The 19155-nt window shown below is 44.4% G+C and overlaps 1 long non-coding RNA gene across 1 annotated transcript in view; it reads right to left on the bottom strand.

Moving 5' to 3' along the window:
* The window catches only part of LOC118636446, a 49623-nt gene that overhangs the window by 13621 nt on the left and 16847 nt on the right, over positions 1 to 19155 (bottom strand). Inside the window, exon 2 of the long non-coding RNA XR_004960654.1 lies at positions 4726 to 4811. This is a non-coding gene — a long non-coding RNA (uncharacterized LOC118636446). The remainder of the gene's footprint in view (positions 1 to 4725; positions 4812 to 19155) is intronic.

Here is a 19155-nt window from a genome sequence, read left to right as displayed (position 1 = left end):
TTCAGGATTTTGGCGTCTATGTTCATCAGGGATATTGGCCTGTAGTTTTCTGTCTTTGTAATGTCTTTTTCTGGTTTTGGAATTAGAATTATGCTGGCCTCATAAAACGAGTTTGGAAGTCTTCCTTCTTCTTGAATTTTTTGAAATAGTTTGAGGAGAATGGGTGTTAGTTCTTTTTTGAATGTTCAGTAAAACCTCCTCATGAAGCCATTTGGGCCTGGGCTTTTGTTTGCTGGGAGAGTCTTGATGACCTCTTCAATTTCCTTAGTTGTTATTGGTCTGTTCAAGTTTTCTATCTCTTCCCGATCCAGTTTTGGAAGGCTGTGTGTTTCTAGAAATTTGTCCATTTCGCTTAGATTGTCAAATTTGTTGCCATATAGTTGTTCATAGTAGCTGTTAACAATGTTTTGTATTTCTGTGGTGTTGGTTGTTACTTCTCCTCTTTCATTTCTGATTTTGTGTATTTGGGTTCTTTTGTTTCTTGGTGTGTCTAGCTAAGGGTCCATCAATCTTGTTTATCTTTTCAAAAAACCAGGTCTTTGTTTCATTGATCCTTTGAATAGTTTTATTTATTTATTTATTTTTTGGTCTCTATGTCATATTTCTGCTCTGATCTTTACTATTTCCTTCTTTCTACTTGCTCTGGGGTTTTCTTTTTGTTTGCTCTCTTGTTCTTTAAGTTGTGAGGATAGACAGTCAATAGAAATTTTTCTTGTTTATTGAGGTAGGCCTATAGTGCTATGAACTTCCCTCTCAGAACTGCTTTTGCTGTATCCCATATATTTTGTGTTGTTGTATGTTCATTTTCTTTCTTTTTTTTTTTTTATCCTCACCCGAGGACATTTTTCCATTTTTTACTCAGATAGAGCGGGAAGGAGAGAGAGGAAGAGAGAGAAACATCGATGTGAAAGGGACACATCGAGTGGCCGCCACCCACACGACCCAACCAGGGCCAGGGACAAACTGCAGCCAAGGTACATGTCCTTAGCGGGAACCGAACCTGGGTCTCTGTGGACCGCAGGCTGACGCTCTAACCGCTGAGCCAAACCGGCCAGGGCGTATGTTCATTTTCATTGGTTTTCAGGAAGTTTTTAATTTCTTCCTTGATCTTCTCGGTAACCCATTCATTGTTTAATAACATGCTATTTAGCCTCCATGTGTTCAAATGTCTTTGCATGTTCTTGTTACAATTGATTTCTAGTTTCATGCCATTGTGATCTGAGAAGATGCTTGATATGATTTCAGTCTTCTTGAACTTGTAGAGATTTAGTTCGTGTCCTATCATGTGGTCTATCTTTGAGAATGTCCCATGTGCACTGGAGAAGAATGTGAATTCTGTAGTTTTGGGGTGTAATTCTCTGTAGATGTCTATTAAATCCATTTGGTCTAGTGCTTCATTTAGAGTCTCTGTTTCCTTGCTAATTTTTTGTCCAGAGGATCTATCCAGTGGTGTCAATGGGGTGTTGAAGTCCCCTGATATGATTATATTGCTGTCGCTTTCTCCTTTGAAGTCCTCCAGAAGATTTTTAACATATTTTGTTGCTCCTATATTGGGTGCATATATGTTTATCAAGGTTATATCTTCCTGTTGGATAGACCCTTTTAATATTATGTAGTGGCCTTCTTTGTCTCTAGTTATGGTCTTCATTTTGAAATCTATTTCATCACATGAGTATTGCTACCCCAGCTTTTTTTTTTTTTGCTTTCCGTTTGCTTGGAAGATTTTTTCCCATCCCTTCACTTTCAACCTATGTGAGTCTTCTGTTGTGAGGTGGGTCTCTTGTAGATAACATAGATGAGTCATGCTTTCTTATCTAATCGGCTACTCTGTGTCTTTTTATCAGAGCATTCAATCCATTTACATTTAAGGTGATTATTGATATGTACTTATTTATTGCCATTTTTGTTTAGTGTGGTTCTATTTTTCTTCCTATTCCTTCTACTAATTACAGCAGTCCTTTTAGTATTTCTTGCAGTGCTGGTTTGGTGCTAATGTATTCCCTTGCCTTTTTTTTGTCTGGGAAGTTCTTTATTTGACCTTCTATTTTGAATGATAGCCTTGCTGAGTAGAGTAGTCTTGGATTCAGTTCCTTATTTTTCATGACCTTGATTACTTCATGCCATTCCCTTCTGGCCTGTAGTGTTTCTTGTGAGTAGTCAGCTGAGAGCCTAATGGGGTTTCCTTTGTAGGTAACCTGTTGCTTATCTCTTGCTGCTTTTAGGATTCTCTCTTTGTCTTTAATTTTTGGCATTTTAATTACTATGTGTCTTGGTGTGGGCCTGTTTGGGTTCTTTTTACTTGGGGCTCTCTGTGCTTCTTGAACTTGAATGCCTTCTTCCTTCAGCAAATTAGGGAAGTTTTCTGTCACTATTTCTTTGAATATATTCTCTAAACCCTTGCTCATTTTCTTCTTCTACGGGGACTCCTATGATGCGAATATTGTTAGATTTCCAGTTGTCCCACAGTTCTCTTAGGCTGTCTTCCTGTTTTTAAATCGTTTTTTTCCTTTTGGTTTTCTGATTGGTTGATTTTTTCTACCCTGTCTTCTAATTCACTGATCCAGTCCTCAGCTTCCTCTACTCTGCTTTTTAGACCTTCCAATGTGTTCTTTATTTCTGATATGTCATTTTTGATCTCTTCTTGGTGCTTTTTAATTTCCAATTGGTTTATTTTCAGCATCTCTATGTCCTTACTCATGCTGTTGAGCATCTCTATTTCCTTACTCGTGCTGAAGATCATGGCTCTGAATTCTAGCTCTGTTAACTTGCCTAACTGCTCCACATTGATCTCATCTTTGGTGGAGGTCTCTTGTTCTTTCATTTGGCTTTTGTTTCTGTGTTTCACCATTTTGGCTATCACAGTGGGCTTTGGAGCCTGTCAGGTTTTCCCTGTGAGTGTTGGTGTTCTGCTGTTTTTGGCTCCCTCTCCTGGGTTTGGATGAGTGAGGGAGGACCCACATTAAATACCACTGTAAAGTCTTAATTTCCTGGTTAACTTTGCTAGCCCAGGGTAGGTACTGTTATCCTCTAGCTTTTTGCCTGGAGCCTAGCAGTTGAGGTTACTTGAAGAGTTTTGGGTTGTCAGTTGATTGAAAAACTCCCTCAGGTGCTCAGCATGAGGGGATTTCCCGAGGGAGGGGCAGATGCTAGTGAGCCTCAATTAGCTTTTCAATGGCCCACTGGGTGGGGTTGAATCTCTGAGGGAGGGGCTGCTGCCTCTCCCCAGAGCCCTGGGAAGGAGCAAGATAGCCACCATCCTGTGTGGCCTCAACTCAGCAAAAACTCTGAGCACCCTCCAATCCTGAGTGTCCCCACACCATTCCAGTCCAGTCTGCCCTCCCTTTGTTGGAGCCCAAGGTGAGTGGCTGTTGCTTTTTTAGCCTCTGTCCCGGCTCTGTGCTGTGGAGCCGCTTGGGACTTTAACCTGAGGGCGTTGCTCACAGCTAAGGCCACTGCTGTCTGTGGGCTCCCATCCCCCCTCTTACACTCTCCCAATCCTACCAGGATCAAGTCAGTGTTCCTGGTTATATGGTCCTCGCAAGATGCTTTTCTGTTGCTTTTTCCCGTCGATTTGTCTGTGTTATAGTTGTAATTCCAGTTTGGTTCTGGGAAAAGGTCTGTGTAGCTTCCGCTCACTCTGCCGCCATTTTGGCCACTCTGGGTTCTAAGCTCATGAAATAATTTTCTATTCCTGGGTTCTTTCACAGCTACAGGCCCATCTCACATCTCTGTTCACAGGTACAAAGGCCCAGCTGAACCTGTCTCACGACCTCCTCAGACTGGACTCTGCTAAGGGCCAGACAGGGGAAGATAGGACCCTGAGATCACTCTCAACCCCAGCCTCCAGCAGGAATGGCTTGTGGGACTGAGAAATAAGGACATGGACACTCACTGTGGCCGGAGCCAGCTTGGCCACTCCTGGCTCCAGGACACCTGTCATAGGTACTGGAGGCCATGGATCCGAGGGGACCAAGGTGGGCCCAGCAGGGAGACTGACCAGAGGAGGATAGGGAGTGGGGCATCAGCCCTCACTAGGGTTGCCAGATTTAGCTAATTAAATTGTATGTCCCATGCAGTATTTGGGATATACTTGTTCCCCCAAAAAAACAAAACACAGTTATCTGTCTGAAGTTCCAATTTAACTGGACATTCTGTATTTTTTCTGGCAAGCCCAGCCTGCACTCCATCATCTGAGGAACAGCAGAGAAGCCAAGTGGAAAGGTGAGTTGGGCCGTGCCTAGCATTGGAATGAGTATCTCTTCCCTGGGGGAGTCCTGCAAAGAGCAGGAACTTCCATAGTCAGAGCCATCACTCAAGGAAGTATCCACACAAAGTGAATACAGTGACTCTGGCAGAAAAAAGTCAGTGACCACAAGGGGAGCCCCACAGAGGCAACACCTCACAGCCAAAATACGTAGTAGGCATGTGCATGAAAGTCCTGGACAAACTGCAGACAGTGAACACGTGAGAGCAAATGGATGCTGGAGGAATTATGTGTCCTGGGGCCAGCCTTATGGTGCCCTGGGAGGTAGCCTGATGAGGACGCGTGACTGCTGATGTGGCCCGCTTTCTCAGAAGTCTAGAAGCTCCTCTCCAGGAGACTGCTGTGTCCCACACCCCACACACCATTTCCCCTGGCAAGGGCTCGTTCCATCCTCACTCCCAGGGCCATCTCACCTTGTACAGAGGCATAAAGCAGATGAGGCCGCCTCACTCTCCCCCTACCTGAGTCAGATGGTGCCAGGATACAAATAGACCGGCCTCTGGGGGCCCAGGGAGCAGCAGCCTGTCCATCGTGGTCCCAGCATGCACTGTAGGGGAGGAGCAGGAAGATTAGTGTGGGCAAAAATGGAGCTTCTACTACCCCAGATGGGCTCACCTCAGTTCAGGTTCCCCAAGACAGATCCCAGTCTCCCAGCCCAGTGGGGCTCCACACTGCCTCCCACCATTCTCCCTGATGTCCCCCAACCCCTTTGAATGGCCTAGCCTTCAGGGCCTTGTCCAAGTTCCCACTTCTCACCATCTCAACCTGTCCTCCATAGGTCAAGCGCACTCTTTAAGTTGTGTTCACAACATGTACACACATGCATGCACACACACATAAACATATATAAGCACATACATATGTGTGCATACATGCACAAACACATACACATGCACACCTAAGCATGCATACACATAAACACACACATGTCCTGGCTGGTTTCGCTCAGCAGTTGGAGCGTCGACCTGTGGACCAGAGAGTCCTGGGTTCGGTTCCCTCTAGGGGCACGTACCAAAAAAAAAAAAAAAAACATACACACACATACACATGCACATGCATAAACATATACACATCTATACACCTATACACACACACCTACTCAAATACATACACACATATACACATACACACATACTCTTACAAACAAATAAGCAACTCCACCCCATTGTCTCTGAGATTACTGCTGCTTCCAGCTTCACTTACATGTCCTCACTTCCAGCACCCCTCAACCCAGAACATCTAGATTATGCTCCACCACTACCTGCAATACTCTTAGCAAGGTCCCAAAGGACCCCACCTGCCTATGCCAGTCCTCCTGCTCCAGTCCTCCCTGACCCACCCTCTCCTTGGGACATCATACCCCTCCATCACTTGTACACATGGTCACAGCTGCTGGTTTCTTTTTCTTTTTTTTTTTTTTAATCCTTACCCGAGGACATTTTTTTGTTCAGATACAGTGGGAAGGAGAGAGAGGAAGAGAGAGAGAGAAACATCGACGTGAAAGGGACACATCAAGTGGCTGCCACCCACACAACCCAACCAGGGCCGGGGACAAACTGCAACCAGGGTACATGCCTTTAGCGGGAACCGAACCCGGTTCTCTCGGGACCGCAGGCCGACACTCTAACTGCTGAGCCAAACTGGCCAGGGCACAGCTGCTGTTTTCTGTCCTGCCCTCCCCCATCCTCCCTGGGGCATCTCACCCACATCAGTGTTTCAGTGTTTCCTTTATATATGCCCAGAAAAGAGTCGAAGCCCCTGACCTGTTTCCTGCCTTCTCCTCCTCCAGCACCCAGCTCTAGCCACATGGGCTACCTTGCTGCTCTCTGCCTGACATACCATCCTCTGGATCCTCATAGGTCTGGCTCCCTCTCTTCACCTAGGTTCAGCTAAAAGTACCTCCTTTTAAAGCCTTCCCTAACTACTACAGTGTGTGCAGGAGCCCCTCCTTACCTGTGTCACACACCCTGACTGACTGACTCATCATTTGGTTTTCTGTGTCTCAACAATCCCACAGTGAGTTTTTTCCCCCAGTAAGGTTAATTGAGGTATAATTTACCTACAGTAAAATTTATCCTTTTTAGTGCACAGTTCTATGAGTTTTGACAGCTGCATAGAGCCATGCAACCACTACCATGATCGAGATATAGAACAATTCTATCACCCTAAAAAAATCTCCACGTGCTGTCCCTTTGTAGTCAACTCTCCTCACCCCCAGCCCCTAACAACCACTTATCTGTTTTCTTCTCTATAGTTTTGCCTTTTTAAGAATGTGATATAAATGGAATCATCTATATGTAGTTTTTTGATCTGTCTTTGTTTACTTACCATATTATGCATTTGAGATTTACTTGTGTTGGTTATTTTATCAGAATTTTATTCCTTTTTTTTTTTCAGTGCTGGTGATTTTTTTTTCTTTAATAATTTTAGAGAGAGTTGAAGGGAGAGGGAGAGAGAGATAGAAGCATCAATGAGAGAGAACATCGACTGGCTGCCTCCTGCATGCCCCTTACCAGGGATTGGGCCCACAACCTGGGCATGTGCCCTGACTGGGAATCGAACTGGCAACCTCTGTGTGCATGAGTCGATGCTCAATGCTCAACCACTGAGCCACACCAGCCGGGCTTATTCTTTTTTTTAATTGCTGAGCGGTATTTAATTGTTTATCCATTCACCAGCTGAAGGACATTTGGGTTGTTTGCAGTTTTTGACAGTTATGAATAAAGCCACCATAAATATTCATATACAAGTTTTTGTGTAAACATAAGTTATTTCTCTTGGGTACCTAAGCAGGATTGCTGGGTTACATAGTAAGCATATTTTTAAGTATATAAGAAACTGCCAAACTGTTTTCCAAAATGGCTCCACCATTTTGCATTCCCACTAGCAACATATGACAGTTCCATTTGCTCTGTACCCTCACCAGCACTTGGTGTTGTCAGTTCTGTAAAAGTCAGTGCAATAGCTATGCAGTGGTATGCACTGTGATATTAATTTGCATTTCCCTACTGACTAATGGATGAATAATTTTCCATGTGCCCGATTTATTGTTTTAGTACCATTACTATTTAAAATTGTCATCTTAATTATTTATATTTTCCTTTCCTCCATTATATATGAGAGCAGGGACCTTGACACCTACTCCCTAACACCTAAAACAATATCTGAATGGTGATGATGATGATGACAACAGTAGTGTTGGTGACAGCTAACATTGATAGAACCCTTATTATTGTTCTAGTGCTTTATAAATATTAACTCAATTTTCACAGCTACCCAAGAGACAGATGCTATCAATATCCCTATTTTAAAGAGGAGAAAACCAAGGCAAAAAGAAGTAACTAGCTCAAGGTCACAGCTAATAAGGGGCCAAGCCAAGCTTCAATTCCAGATGTTCTAGAGACAGAATGCAGTTGTAACCAGTATGTTATATTGTCCATAGCAGCCACATTTGCTGAGGAATAAAAGCAGGGAAGAAAGCAAACAACTTACAGTCCTTTCTCTCCTCGAGAGGGTACTCTCCTGGGCTTGAGGCTATCATATTCAGCATGCCACAGACTGAATAATTGTGCCCCTCCCCCCAAATTCATATGTTGAAACCTAATCACCAAAATAGTAGTATTTGGGGAGGTGATTAGGACATGAGACTGGAGCCCTCATGAATGGGATTAATGGCCTTATAAAAGAGATGCCAGAGAGATTGCTTAACCCTTGCACCATGAGGATACCATGAAAAGACGGCCATCTACAAACCAGGAAACAGATCCTCACTAGACACCAAATTTTCTGGAACCTTGGTCTTGGACTTCCAGCCTCCAAAATTTAAGAAATAAGCTTTTATTGTATATAAGTCACCCAGTCTATGGGATTTTGTTACAGCGCCTGAATGGAATAAGACACAATGGTTTCCGGATGTCTCCTCTGGATTTTGTCCTTCCAAAGCTGAATTAATCCTCACTCTCAATCCTGCTTCTCCTCCTGAGAAATCAATTGATAGGATGGTGTTGGAATTTAAAGAGATCAATGGAATAAGAGGAGAGAGGTTTAGTCAAACCTAGAGCCTGGTGGGTGGAGGGCCTGGGCCTTCCACGGGCCTTGTTTGTCTGCAGGAACCCTTTCCCAAAGCTTTTCCCACCAGGCCATCCCAGGCACTCTGGGTCTCCCTGGCCTCAGCCAGCCCAGGTGGAGACAATACATAAGAACTCATGGCCTTGGCTCTTTTGAAACCCTTGCTCTGAGTTTCACTCACGGTACAGAGAATTTTATTGTTCATTGAATGTCTGGGCACATTTCCTCCACACCCTCTCTACCCAGAACAACGTCCCCAACATTTCCTCAGCCCCTTTACAGTTAGTTGAGGCCATATGGTCAATAGGCTGTGAACAAAAGTGATGCGTGTCATTGATTGGCCAAAGCATTTAAGAGCCAGTGTGTGACTCTACCATTTTCTCTTCTTTGCAACAGGGACTGAAGAGGGCCACAAGTTCCAGATGAGGCAGCTACAAGATGATGAAGCTTCTGTCAATCCCCTGCATGACTGTATGAACCAGAGCCTGCCACACTCCCTGCTTCCCACATTGGACATGTAATGTGAGTTCACATGTTAAAGGAAGAAAGAAGAAGGGGACCTTTGCTGTGGTAAATCACTGAGAGTTCAGACATAACTCCATGCAGCACGACCTTACTACCCTGCTACACACCCACTTGCCATTTGGGGGCATATGACCTTGCTGTGTCTGGTCTGAGAATATGCTCAGATGATTTTCTAGGTAGAAGAACTAAGCTCCATTTGGGAGCTCCTAAATAACTAGGATTTCAAGAGGGGATGGAAAAATCTCAATCCCCAAATTGAAAGATTCCGTATTCACACTGGAAAAGAGAAGGTTCCAGGCCCTGAAGCAGGATCCACTAGCAACACAACCCCCACCTAAAGAAGGGAGGTGTTGGTCGAGGCAGGTGGCAGCATCTCCATGATAGTTGGGGCCTTGGCCTACATTCAATAGCTTGAACTAGACTTTGGAATAAAGGCTGGGTGTCTGCAGAGCTTTATCCCTAAATCAGGTCTGGGGCCAGTTCTCAGGAAGGCTCTGGGGCCCCCAAATCATCTGACTGGATGGACACCTGGTGAGGTGGGAGAGGAAACTGACAGCTCTGGAGTCACAAATGACCACACTGCAAGCGTAATTATGGATTTATATTGTGAACTTATTGGCACTTTACTTTGGCAAGTATCACCTTGAATGTTGTATGCTCCTGTGGGACAACACAGGAAACAGGAAGAAAAGGCAACCCCTCAGGATAAGAACGGGTGCTGACAGGCAGGCAACCCAAGGGGAAAGCTTTTCACGTCTGTAAACACCCCTGCCACTTCTTCCTTTATCCAAGAAGTAAAATTTGGCTGCACTGGAATACACTACTCTCCCTGAATCCAAAATGAGTACAATATAGCTTCTTTGAGGCCACTAGAAAGGCTGTCCTACTTCGAGGGCAAACCTGAGAAGTCCCTTTATATGAGCATAGGATGCTGGTGTCAATACTTCTGATTTGAACGTTGGCCAGGGTAGCTGGAAACTGTGGTACAGCATGGTGCCCTGCAGGGGTGCTGGGTATGCTGGGGAAGGGGACTTGGATTGGAGGCAGAGTTGGGGGGATGTTTAAATTAATGAAGCCCCTAACACAAAGGCAGGCTTTGTGGGACCTGGGGACCTGGGCATCTGGGATTCCAAAAGAGCAGTCATAAAGAACCCTCTCTCTGAGACTAGGGTGGGGTGCCTGCAATTCCTTGGAAGGACTGAAGCAAGTTCTGCTAACCTTTTGGTTAAGAATAAAGGGGTGTGACTGATACAGTGCAACTGTAAACAAAATACTACAAAGAAACAGGCAAAAATTGCTCCATTTATTTATTACTATATTTTTTTGCCACTAGATTTATTTACTTGGGAGTTTATTTTAATGATGAGAAATCCACATGGTGAGTTTGTTTTCTTTTTTCTTTTCTTTTTTTTTTTTTTTTTTTTTTTGGCATAAGAGAAAAGTTTAATAGGGTGCACACCTGAAGCTTTAATCCAGTTTGGACACCTTGCACCCACCCTCATGGCCACAGGATTTGCTTAGATATGCTCATGGAAAAGAACTGTGCCCAGGATTTGCTGTGCTTCCTGCTTTTGTTTTCTATGAGCAAGTTTCCAGCCAATGATGCTGAGAATTACCAGTCCTGCAGTCAGGGGTCTACTGCTGGTTATAGCTAGAGGGGAGACCTAGCCAGGCTGGGGTCAGCCTAGACTCCTGGCTCAAAAGTACACTTGAGCACTCCTACTCAGGGAGGAAGGGGTTTGAACATATGGTCTGGTTCTGAGGCCTAAGCAATATCAGGATGAATACGCCAGCTCGTGGAAAACATCTGACTAAAAGTGCTGGGGTGGGGATAGGGGGTGTGATTCCTGAAAGCAACATGGATTTTGCTGACTGAGTGGGCTTTAATTCACTGTCTGCCATGGTTTAGGGGCTGAAAACAGAGGACATAGGTTCAAAGGCAAATATTTAAAAAAGTTCCTGTGGGAATTGAGGACGAGCTGGCATAGAAGTAAGGTGACAGGTGGAGGAAGAATGGAGGGGGACAAGAAGGAGGTAAGGGTGAGTGTCAGCACCATCATTGTCATCATCACAATCACACAGACACTTGACCCTCACTGGGGGCCAACACAGTGAATTCCCACCAAAGCCCTATGAAGTGGGGACTGTTACTGTCTCCGTTTTCAGGATAAAGAAACTGAAGCACCAGGTGGTGGGTAACGCCTTGTAAGGAATGGGCTGCATTTTAAACCCAGGCAATATGGCTGCAGCACTCATTCTAAGAGTCCCTGATGGAACTGGGTTGGTCAGGTTAGAAATGAATGAAAAGATCCTCAGTGCCATTGGTGGGAATTCTGTCTGTGGGTGGTCAGATCCAAGTTGGCGAAAAAAAATCCTTTCTGTTATTTCTAGTTCTGTGAACTTGAGCAAGTTACTTCACTCTCTGAGTCTGGCTCAGCTGTAAAACATACTTCATGTAGAAGTAGAGATTATAGGGCTGTGTGCATGTGCACACGTGTCGTGCCTCGTACAGTACTTGGTAGAGAACAGAAACTCCACAAAAAGTAGACCCTCACCTACCATGAAGCCACAGCACAGACGCCCCAATCTCTAGAACTTCTAAGCATGTATATGTGTGCATACATGTGTCCATGTGTACACGTATCCCTGACAAGGTGAGCACTCACATGCAACTCTATGCATTTCCCTCCCTAGTCCCATCCCCAGCTCAGGTTGGTGCTAGCATCAGCTACACTGTTCCCCATCCAAACACCCCCAGGCATCATTCCAGAGTCTGTCTCTTTCCCTCTCTTATCCTCACATATCATCACTATGGACAGCAAATTCCTGAACATTTCTCAAACTCACCTTCTCCCAAATTCTTCCCCAACCCACTCCAACACAAAGTTCTCAGCTGCCTTCTGTTCTTGGCTTGCAGTCGCCCCTTCCCCTCACCCTCCACAGAGTGGGACTCAGATGACCTTTTCCAGTCACAAATCTGACCTCATCCCCACTCTACTTAAAATCCTTCCAAGAGGCCTGGCAGATCAAGCTGTGAAATTCAGAAATCCCAAGGAGAAATCTGATGGATTGCACTGAATAAAGATCTAAAGCTTCTATATGGCCAAAGATACCATAAACATAGTTAAAAAGACAAATGGTACACTAGAGAAAATATTTCCAACACACATAACAGACAGAAGTTTAAAAATTCATATTATACTAAAAAAGAAAAGAAAAATGGCCCTAGCCGGTTTTGCTCAGTGGTTAGAGCATCAGCCTGCAGACCGAACAGTCGTGGGTTCAATTCTGGTCAAGGGTACGTACCTCAGTTGCAGTTCGGTCCCCGGCCCTGGTCGGGGTCATGCGGGAGGCAGCCACTCCATGTGTCTTTCTCACATCGATGTTTCATTCTCTCTCTCTCCCTCCCACTCTATCTGAAGATAAATGGAAAAATATCCTCCAGTGAGAATTTTTAAAAAAGAAAGAAAGAAAAGAAAAATGGGCAAAGTATATGAACAGTCATTCACAGAAAAAAGAAATACAAGTAGCCAGTAACTGCTTTAAAAAATGCTTAGCTTTGCTGGGGAGAAGGAAAGTGAGATGTTTTTCTGGACTGGAAAAGATTAAAAAGTATAATGGCCCTGGCTGGTTTGGCTCAGCAGTTAGAGCGTCAGCCCATGGACCAATAAGTCATGGGTTTGATTCCAGTCAAGGGCACGTACCTCGGTTGCAGTTTGTCCCCAGCCTTGGTTGGGGTTGTACAGGAGGCAGCCACTCAATGTGTCCCTTTCGCATCTCTCTCTCTCTCTCTCTTTCTCTCTCTCTCCTCTCCCCCACCCTCCCACTCTATCCGAACAAAAAAATGGAAAAATGTCCTCGGGTGAGGATAAAAAAAAAAGTATGATAATGTTCACCACAGGGTGAGAGCCTAAAATGGCTCAGTCTTTTGGAAAAGCAATGTGTCAGTGCCCACCAAAATTTAATAAGCAAACCCTTGCCCTGGCAATCCCACATCTAGAAATCTCTTCCACAGAAAGGCTTACACATGTGAGCAAGATATATATACAAGGCTGTTCACTGAAGCATTATTTGCAAAAGTGAAAAATAGAAGACAACCTAAATATCCATCAACCCAGGACTAGTTACATAAATTATGCTACATCCAAACAAGGGAATATTACGCAACAGTTTTTAACAAGTACAGTAGAACTGTATGCCGTGACACTGACAGATGCCCACAAATACACCACCAAGTGAAAAATGGAAGGTATGAGACAATGTACATAATATGATTCCATTTCTTTTTAAAAATAAAATACAATTAGAAAGAACATATGTATCCCCATGTTTATATCAGCACTATTTACAATAGCTAAGATCTGGAAACAGCCCAAGTGTCCATCAGTAGACGAATGGATAAAAAAGCTGTGGTACATATACACAATGGAGTACTATGCAGCTGTAAGAAAGAAAGATCTCTTATCCTTTGAGACTACATGGAGGGACCTAGAAAGTATCATTCTAAGTGAAACAAGCCAAACAGAGAAAGACAAGTTTCATATGATCTCACTTATTTGTGGAATATAATGAACATAACAGTCTGAGGAATGGGGTAGTCCCAGAGACATGGAAGTGGGGTACAGACTGACAATCCCCAGAAGAGGGAGTGGTGGGGGAGAGATAAACCACAGAACTTATATGCATGTGTGCATGAACAGTGGAATGGACAACAAACTGGGGAAAGGGCAGGGAAAAAGGGGGAGGGGGAATCAGTGGGGGAAAAAGGAGAAACATCTGTAACAAAAATTAATTAATAAAAATAATAATAATAATAAAACAAAATACAATAAATATGCTTCTGAAGGCAAAGAAAGAGTTCTAGAAGGAGGTATACCAGACCAACAGTGAGACCTTGGCAGAATGAGACTTAAAGGCAAAGAGAGAACTCTCCTACCTAACAGAACATTAATGGACTATATATATTGTTTCAATATTTTCTCATGAGCAAATACTGCTTTTATGGTAAAAAAAAAAAAAAAAAAAAAAAAAAAAGAAGAAGGAAAGAAAGAGAGAGAGAGAGAGAGGGAAGGAAGGAAGGAAGGAAGGAAAGGAGGGAGGGAGGAAGGAAGGAGGGAAGGAAGGAAGGAGAGAAAAGAAGAGAAAAGAAAGACCACATTCCATAGCCCCTCACATTTCATAGGACCAAGTCCATAATCCTCAGTGTGACACCTCAGTGTCCCTCAGGACACAGTCCTGTGTGCCACCAGCCAGTGGTCACCCTTCATCCCATTCTTACCCTAAGTCTAGACATGCCCAGTTCCCTTGCCTGTCCCCCAAACTTGCCTGTCCTCCTAGGCCTTTGTCTATGTGGTTCCCTATTCCCAGATGTCCTTTCCTGTCTTCTGTGCCTCCTTACCTTCTAGAAACCCTCATGAACATCTCCCACACACTCCCTTCACACTCCCTCCTATAGCAATGGTGACGACCAACATTCAGGGGGAGCACACCATGTGTCTATGTATTGACTTGTTCAATCCTCATAGCAACCCTAGGAAATGAGTAAACTGAGGCACAGAGAGTTTACATGACTTGCTCAAAGTCACACAGCAGAGCCAGTAAGTAAAGTCAGGCAGAGTGACCACACAGCCTCCATTAGTGCTCAGCACACAGGGCTGGATTGCCCCTATACCTGTACTTGCCAAGCTTCAAGACATGCATGTAAGTCCCAAGGGTGGGGTTTGCCTTATTCCTGCCCCTAGAACCTAGGCAGGTAAGGAGTGAGCACAGGGAGCTCTGCTGGGACCAGAAGCCAGCCTTCACCTCTACCCAGCACGGGTTAAAATAAGTGGCTGGACTCCTCAGGATACTGGGGTGAGAGAAAGGGTAGGGCCAACTGACCCAGGACTGTAGAGGACAGGGATAGGTTTGTGAAGGTGTAGCCACTCCAAAGGCAGGGACCCTGGCAACCTCCTGCATACCTACTGTGTGCTAGGCCCTAGGGTTAACTGGCCAGGAAGTCAGGGGCCAGGAGATGACCCTGCCCTCCAGACAGCTGCAAAGTCTGACACAGGGAGGACAGAAGTCTAAGAGCAGGACAAGCAAAGAGCTTTAGGATGGTGCTCAGGGAATGGGGGGTGTAAAGGACAAACACATGCTATATGAATGTACAGTAAAATTTTTCCCATTACGCAGACCTTACCCCCTGGATTTTAATAGCAAGAACTAGCTGCTAGAGTTAATAGATGACCACTGTGTTGTATAGATAACCATTGCTTTGTGTACACCGAAACTGCTTGCTCCCTCAGGCATAACAGCTAACTGCAACTATCTGCTTCTGTACTGCTTGCTTACTGGCATACCCAAATTCCTTAACAGGGGCTAAGACAACTATGTAAGCAACCCTCCCCCTGAGCTTGGGGCTGCTCTCTCCTCTGTGTAGGATGGGACAGTGGCCGCGTGGCTAATAAAGCTCTCTTAATTTGAACCCAGTTTGGAGTCTGAGTCTGGTCTGTCTTTGGTCTACAACAGGGGCCCATCTAGGGTCTCCTTGAAGGAAGTGGCATTTGACTGCTGGTGAGAACACAAATTGGTGCACCACTGTGGAAAGCAGTATGGAGGTTCCTCAAAAAATTAAAAATGAAAATGCCTTATTACCCAGTGATTCTACTTCTGGGAATATATACAAAAAAATCTGAAACATTAGTTCAAAAGAATATATATGCAACCCTATGTTTTCAGCAATCTTTACAATAGCCTAGATATAGAAGCAACCCAAGTGCCCCTCAATAGATGAGTGGATAAAAAAGCTGTGGTATAGAGGAAGAGGGAAGATGGCAGCCATATAGGCAGACCTTTCTTACACCTCCTCCCAGTGTGCTGACATGTTCATAACCCCATAATTGATGATCGGTAAGTTAATGTGCTGACTTGTTTATAGCTCCATAATTGGTGATTGGGAAAGTCACTATGCCCTCTAGCTGAATCTGTTTTGTAAAGAATTTAATCAACAGGATAGAGATCAAAATAACCTCAGTAAATTGGAATATTCCCTTAACCAAGAAATTGTTGGGAGCTGGCTACATGTCTGACAGAGTCCACGAAGCCTGGAGGTCTTGAGTCAGAGACTCGACCTCCCCCACAATCTCAAGGAATCAGGCTTGCATTGTGTCTGTGCAGCTCGGGGCTGAGTATGACCCAATGTACCTTGAAATACCTGAGTGTGTCTGGGTGTGCCTGTTATCTGTAAGGCAAACTAATTCTATACAGCATTGCTGTGGCCCTGGGCATTATATCAAGAAGATCCTATTTTCCGTAAGGTATAAAAGGCATGTAATAAAGCATATCAGGGCTGATTTGGAAGACTCTGTCAGAGGGGTATTCTGAAATCAGACATCAGCCGGCTAATAAACGGCTCTTATTTGGACTTCAATTCTCTAGTAGTCTTTCTTTGACTCTGTCACGCCACAACACCAGGGCCAGACTGGAAATAAAACTAAATTAGGGAACATTCATTCAGAATTACCACTGAGGTCCAGCTGAAGAAGGGACATAGCAGGGAAGGACAGAAACCACCTGGAGTCTGGTTAGAGGGCCAAGATTTCAAGAGGGTATGGCCAGCTTCCAAGGGCCACAGGGGGAGAGAGTGGAAGGTGTGTGTGTGTGTGGGGGGGGGAGTTCCCAGGAGGATTGAGGTCCCCAGGCTGGGTTTCCCTGTCCAGAGCACCTGAGCCAAAAATAGCAGCCCAGTAACATCCAGCCCTGAAGGGCAACAGGGCTTCTGTCCTGCAAGGAGCAGATATAAAGCCACAAGTTTTTTCTGTTTTTTGGTTTTGGTTTGTTTGTTTGTTTGTTTGTTTAAAAAAAAAACAGCAAAGGATTTTCATTTACATCTACTCACCCGAGGCTGCACTGGAGGGAGGACAAAGCAGACTGGAGATGCCTGAGGAGAGACTGAGGTGGGAAGTGTTGGGGAAGAACATGGAAAGGCAGCTGTTGAGTGACCTGAATCCAGTCATGCCTCCCCCAAACTGCTGAGAAGCACTGGGCCCTCCCAGAAGCCACAGCTCAGATAAAGAAAAAAAAACCCTGCCCTAGGGTATACAGCTGGCCCCACCCTCAGGAACAATACAGACCCTGGTTTCCAGCTGATCCCACTGGACTGCGTATGAGGACCTCTGCCAGCAGAGGGCAGGGAAACATTCCGAACCACTCTTAGTGGAGCTCCAGTTCTGGGGCAGAGAAACACACCCACCACCTTCCTTGAAAACTGAATAGCACCTCCCCCTCACCAGGGACCCACAGGTTTTATACCTCCAATTCTGCCTAAAGCCCTTTCAGAAACAGACTTTTTAGTCACAAAGATTGACAGCTGGCTGGCAAGCGAAGGTGAATAGAGGCAGAGTTCAGAGAACCTGGGGAAGTTTGCTGACCCACCCTGGGCCCCAAGCTGAGGACAAACTGGCTTTAGAGTACAGCATGGCCCCTCCCTCATACAACCAAGTTCTGTGGAGACAAGACAAACTGTGGGTAGCTTGAAGCTCCAAACAGGTTGCTAAGAGTCAAAGGAGGACACTTTCTGACTGGCAGGCACCTAATAGAACAGGAGCGAAAGGGAACTCTCAGGACACACTAAAACTCTGCTGAGACCTATGCCACTTCACTAATTTTCTTTTCCTTTTTTTGAGACAAATGCCACTTTACTTTTTTTGTTTGTATCATCTTCTTTATCTTTCTTTTTTATTGATCTGATATTATTTTAGTCTGTTTTCTTTCCCTTTTCTTATTCTAGTTTTTCTTCTTTATGCTGCTTAAGCTTTTTTTCCTTTTCTAATTTTCTGCCTTTCTGTGTTCTCCTCTATTTTCCTTCTCATAATTTTCTTTTTCTTCTTTCTCTTTTTTCTTATATAATTTTATTTCCTTATTCTCTGTTCTTATTTTATTTATTTTATCTCTGCCCTTTTTTTTTTATCCTCACTCAAGGACGTTTTTCCATTTTTGTTCAGGTAAAGTGGGAGGGAGAGAGAGAGAGAGAAACATCAACGTGAAAAGGACACATTGAGTGGCTGCCTCCCGCACGACCTCAACTGGGGCGGGAACAAACTGCAACTGAGGTACATGCCCTTAGCGGGAACCAAACCCAGGTCTCTCTAAACCACAGGCTGACGCTCTAACTGCTGAGCCAAACCAGCCAGGGCTCACCTCTGCCCTTTCATAATACTTTTTCTTCCCCCCCTTTTTTTTCTATCCTAGTATTTTTTTTTTATTTTCTTATTTCTTGTTATTTTATCTCTTTCCTAATTCTCTCTTCTAGTTATTTTTATTGTGGTTGTAGGGGTTTTCTGTATGTTTTTCTTATATTTTGTTGTGTCTAGTTTTGCTCTGTCAGCACCTGCACAACATCTTACATGGTGTGTTGAGGATGAGCCTCACAGTCAGCCAGTCTGAGAGGAGATCCCACCCATGAACGGAACAGCAACATTCAAGACATAATAGAAGAGCCAAAATAAATTGCACAAGAGTCATTCCTAGAGCACCCAGCTTAGGAGATCTAAGAGACTGCACCACCAGGTCCCACAAAACACTTACTACATAAAGCCACCCCATGAAGACTGGGAGACATAGCAGTTTGATCTAATACACAGAAACAAACACAGTCAGCAAAAATGGTGAGACGAACCCTGGCCAGTTTAGCTCAGTGGTTAGAGCGGCGGCCTGCAGTCCCAAGAGACCCGGGTTCTGTTCCCGCTGGGGGTGCGTACTTCAGTTGCAGTTTGTCCCCGGCCCTGGTTGGTCGTGTGGGTGGCAGCCACTCGATGTGTCCCTTTCATGTCGATGTTTCTCTCTCTCTCTCTCTCTCTCTCTCTCTCTGTTCCTCTCTCTCCCTCCCACTCTACCTGAACAAAAAGTGGAAAAATGTCCTCAGGTGAGGATAAATAAAAAAATAAATAAATGGTGAGACGAAGACACAACCCCCAAATGAAAGAAAAGAAGGAAACTCTAGAAAAAGAGCTCCATGAAATGGAGGCAAGCAGTTATCAGATATAGAATTCAAAGTAATGGTTATAAGGGTGATTAAGGAACTTAGTGAGAATTTCAAGAAACTTAGGGAAACTACAACAGCATAAAACAAGAAATAGAAAACATACATAAAACTCAGGCAGAAACAAGAAATAACATATCTGACATCAAGAACACACTGGAAGGATACAAAAGTAGACTGAATGAGGGACTTCTGGTCAAGATGGCAGTGTAGGTAATGTAGTACGTGCCTCCTCCCACCACCACATAAAAATTACAACTAAACTACAGGACAACTG

Source organism: Molossus molossus, unplaced genomic scaffold, assembly GCF_014108415.1.
Source record: "Molossus molossus isolate mMolMol1 unplaced genomic scaffold, mMolMol1.p scaffold_m16_p_1, whole genome shotgun sequence".
NCBI classification, from domain to species: Eukaryota; Metazoa; Chordata; class Mammalia; order Chiroptera; family Molossidae; genus Molossus; species Molossus molossus.
This window is presented reverse-complemented; position numbering and strand designations above follow the sequence as displayed.